The 5,022-nt window shown below is 41.7% G+C and overlaps 1 non-coding gene across 1 annotated transcript; it reads right to left on the bottom strand.

The window, feature by feature from the left end:
* Positions 1 to 2,115: 2,115 nt before the first annotated feature.
* Trnat-ggu (transfer RNA threonine (anticodon GGU)) lies at positions 2,116 to 2,190 on the bottom strand. Its single transcript has one exon. It is a non-coding gene; the product is annotated as a tRNA-Thr (tRNA).
* Positions 2,191 to 5,022: the final 2,832 nt, after the last annotated feature.

Genomic DNA, 5,022 nt, shown 5'->3' with positions numbered 1-5,022 from the left:
ACCATCTGTATACATGATACATCTGTGGCCAACATAACTAGTTCACTCAGACTACCTGCAACTGTGATTTCGTTGACAGTTGACGGTTGGAGATGCATCACGGTTACTGATAGTCTGCGTAAACCAGTGATGTTGGCCACTGATGCATCATTTATGCGGATGGCGTGGCACCGCACCATGGACTGTTGTTTCGTTTCTGGTTATGAGTAATGAAAACATGTTTTAGCGCCTGTGACGGTGTTCGACAAAAAAATTGTCACTATTCGCTTCGATACGGGTATGCATTCCGCACAGGTGGTCCTTCGTTGCTCATTATGGTTTTTAGTTAAGTTACAAAGCATCCAGTGGGCACACACCTTTGAGCACCCCCACCGGTGGACGAGTGTGCCAGCAATATCAATAGAAACATACAGTTGTTGTTCGACGTGCTTGGTTCTGACTCACCGATCACCAGGATTGAGAGCATTCAGATATTCCCACATTGCAGGTGTAACAACTGTGTCCGGCTGGCCGTATGTGAGAGATAGGGCAGCTTCCCGCAACCTTGTGCGGTGATGACAGACGCCTCGCCCGACGATTCACCTTTCTTTTGTTGTCTTCCATGTCTCCGTAAACTTTCTGCAAGGTCCTGTAAGTATCTGCAATGCTCTGATATCTACCGAAAGAAACACCATGATAGCTCTCTGCTTGAAACGTACCTCCGCTACAGACGCCATTATGAAGGCTACGTATAGTACTGCCATCTTTCTGAACATCAGGAAACTATAGGGACTGAAACAGAAGTGTTTCACCATGTTCAACCGAAACTGGACGAGAAAAAACATGTGTTGCATTACTTACTGAATGCTTCTCATACTGTCTACAAAACTTCTGCACTGTTTTCAAAAAGAAGGCACACATGTAACTATCTTACAGACATTCATTGAAATGAGTATACCTGCGGTGGTGGAGGCTATAAGCAAGATAGCTTACATCTTGAAACATTTCGAATCACGTCAACGTAGGTCGAGGAGGAACGAGCTCATGGCATACACAGGTCAAGCGAAACTTTTCTAGAAATGTACGAGACGCACGAAGAGTTCTCAGTTTTAAAGCAGAGACTATAGTACACGAGCAGCTGTGAAAATATCGACCATATGCGTCGTGTGACACATTTTTAAACAAACTTGTTTCATTCGTTCACGGTATTCACAGTTCACGGCAGTAGTACCAGCTTTGCATCTTCAGATCACTGTAGTTGTAGAGCAGTATGCAGCCTCTAAAAATCACCGGTAAACGTCATAAATACGAATCTAACAACAGACCGCAATAAAAATATTGGAATGAAACTTCTTCAAGCTATTTTGTGCCATTAACTAGAGAAGCACTTCCTATTGCATAAACAGACCACTTCGTTCGATAACTGAATTAAGATTCACTCAGTAAAACTTTTCGCACATTGATCGTGCACGATAAAAATATCGTGAATCAGATTTATCACACAACTAACTATACACGGTATAGACATTTGGCCGTAGTAAAATGTATAGTTTTCAGAACATTTAAAAATTCGGCAGATAAAGACAGACTTCACTGTTCGACAGATGAACACAAAGTAACTAGTCTACAATGTCTCATACACCGTCAACCATCTAATATAACAGGATCGCTTTGTTGTCGGTCCATCTGTCTGTTTGTCTGTCAAATGATTCAAATGGCACTGAGCACTATGGGACTTAACATCTGAGGTCACAAGTCCCCTAGAACCTAAAACTACTTAAACCTAACGAACCTAAGGACATCACACACACCCATGCCCGAGGCAGGATTAGAACCTGCGACCGTAGTGGTCGCGTGGTTCCAGACTGAAGCGCCTAGAACCGCTCAGCCACATTGGCCGGCGTTTGTCTGTTCAACTGTAAAGAAACCTTTTTCTCAGAAACGGCTAGACATATCGAGCTGAAATTTATGCCACATATTAAGGTCTATTGTCTGTTGGCGTGAAAAAATTTCAAGCTTCTAAGTCACTTCAATTAAAAGATGCTGCCATTTATCTCACATGAAATAATTATTAAATCAGGACCCTAAGCTGTCGGCAGGCGTTGATATACATCAACGGAGACAGTTGAAAATGTGTGCCCTGACCGGGACTCGAACCCGGGATCTCCTGCTTACCTGGCAGACGCTCTATCCATCTGAGCCACCGAGGGCAGAGAGGATCGTGTAACGGCAGGGATTTATCCCGTGCACGCTCCCCGTAGGACCCACATTCCCAACTTAATGTCCACTCACTACATTCGTAGTGACCCTGCCCATAACACTCATTACTCGCGGCAGACAATCTTACCGAGTCCCGTAGCAGTTCGGGCAATGAGTGTGCATCCAGCACAGAAGAAGAAGGTTAATGGCCGGTTAGCCTTAACTATATATGAAGATGATATCTGTTCTTTCGGACATGTCCGACATTTGGCAAGAAGCTACGTTTCACAGATCAAGTTAATTGAAAAGATATGAAAATTGTTAACTGTTATTATAGTAGTTAAATAATTTCTTTTGAGATTTGAACATACATTGCATTCATCATCAGTGAAAAACATAGTAGACGAAAATTGCTACATGCAAACATAAAACGTAAATTGCAGTAGAGTTTCAGTAAGTGTATACAAAAATATTTCATTAAATCGTCTCTGTCTACATATGTAAACTGTAGTAGCTTATTTTTGGATGTCGAGAAGGGTACGAGGAACAATTGTGGAGATTTTGATATGGTCTTCGAATTCCTGGGACGAATATCTTGCCGATATCGATAACAGGCAAAAATCTTTGAGAGTCTCGATTCCCAGGACGAATGAAGTATGCATGTATGTCATTAAGTTCGTACGGAATCGTCAGTGCGCGAGTGCTACTGGCTCTTAACCAATTTTTACGTAATTTTCTCGATTTTTTTCAGGTCATTTTAGTCACAATTTTCCAGATGTGTTATCTCATAAGAAGTCGGTCCCTGTGGCTACAAGCCCTTATTTGTACTTTTGGACTAGATGTATTCTCTCTAGGGCCTTCCCACTGTCCCTTCGGCCGCCCTCAACATACGTACAACAGGTTCGTTGCCGGCCGCTGTGGGCGAGCGGTTCTAGGCGCTTCAGTCCTGAACCGCGCTGCTGCTACGGTCGCAGGCTCAAATCATCCCTCGGACATGGATGTGTGTGATGTCCTTAGATTAGTTAAATTTAAGTAGTTTTTAAGTCTAGCGGACTGTTGACCTCAGACATTAAATCCCATAGTGCTTAGAACCATTTGAACAATTTTTTGAGCAGATTCATTTGTGCGCTGCCAGAGCTCTTTACTAGCACTACTACACCGAGGAAGAACTCTCTACCAACAGACAGCATTCAAATTTCAAAGCCCAAAGTACACACAGTGCGAATCGCAAATCAAGCTGCTCTCTTGGAGCAAGGATGCATTATTCTTATTATTTCAACTTCTAGGATATATTTAACCAGCTATTAACCGGCGATTATATACCTCACAGCGTTCGAAATGCTGCCAGATAGAAGATTAACCAAAAGAAATACTGAAACTGTCAATTAACTGCTGCATGTGAGGATACGGTTGCCAATTTTTAACATAGATAACAGACTGTGAAAGTTGTCATTTTTCTCTATTCTGTATGTCAGGCAGCTATAAAGTACGTGGGGCGTGCGATAAGTTGCGCAACATTTATTTTTCTCGGACACTGTCTGTTGCAGGAATGAGGAGTATGTTGTGCGAAATCGTGAAATATTTCCGCTTCAGCACCTATAGTGTCATGAAGTTCCGATTGGTGGCAGCACTATAGGTAGCCTGCAAAATGGCGTCTGTAACGTAGCTTCTCAAATTGTATCTCAAGTAGCTTATGTAGAATAGAAACAGCAGCGGGCCATAGCACTACCGTAGGAAACGCCAGATATTACTTCTGTTATACTCGATGACTTTCCGCCAGTCTGCAGGTAATCACGAATCCAGTCGCACAACTTAGACGACACTTCACACTCACGCAGTTTTATTAGATGGGTTTTGTGAGGAACGGCCTCTGAAGCCTTCGAAATTCAAGAAATACTGAATCAATCTTAACTCCGCTGTCGCTAGCACCCATTGCTTCATGGGAATAAAGAGCTAGTCGTGTTGCACAAGACTAATATTTTCCGAATCTGTACTGACTGTGAGTCAGTAGTTCGTTTCTTTTGGGATAATTCATAATATTGGAAACCATTATGTGTTACAGAATCCTACTACAAATCTCGTCAGTGATATTGCTCAGTGGAATACTCATATTTTCTTTGTTGAGTACACCTGTGAAACTTTCACTTCTTTAGGTGCGGATCTTTGGTCTAACGAACGGTTTTATATGATTGGTAAACTTTGATCAATTATATCAACATACTCTGAAAGGAACCTAATTGGTGTACAATCTGAATAGGAACTCTTGCCTTTATTGATCTGTTTCGCTACACTAAGAATACCTACTTTTAAGTTACTCATGTTGGCTGCAGTTCTTGTTTGAATTCTGGAGCATTTACTTCATCTTCTTTTGTAAACGAATGTTAGAAAACGGGATTTAATAACTCCGCTTTAGTGTCACTGTAGTCGGTAATATTACCCTCTCGATAGCGCAGTAAAGGTACTGACTGTGTATTGCCGTTGGTGTAATTTTCATTCGATAAGGATCTCTTTGGATTTTCTGACAGATTTACAGATAGAATTTTACTGTGGAAACTGAAAAAGCATATCACACTGAACTGCACGCCAAATTTCAAGCTTCGTAAGATATCGTCGATCTGAGAAATTTTGCGCTCTTTTAAATTTGGCATGCTTTCTGTCTTCGTTGCTTTTTGCAACAGTGTTCTGACTAATTTCCGAGGGTGTGATAAGAAATGATGCATCCACATTTTTTATGTGAAAACTCTTAATGCTTTTTTAAGCAAAACGAACGCTGCTAACTTTCTACATCGCTATTCTACATCTACATCTACATCCATACTCCGCAAGCCACCTGACGGTGTGTGG

Source organism: Schistocerca gregaria, chromosome 8 (assembly GCF_023897955.1).
Source record: "Schistocerca gregaria isolate iqSchGreg1 chromosome 8, iqSchGreg1.2, whole genome shotgun sequence".
NCBI lineage: Eukaryota > Metazoa > Arthropoda > Insecta > Orthoptera > Acrididae > Schistocerca > Schistocerca gregaria.
This window is presented reverse-complemented; position numbering and strand designations above follow the sequence as displayed.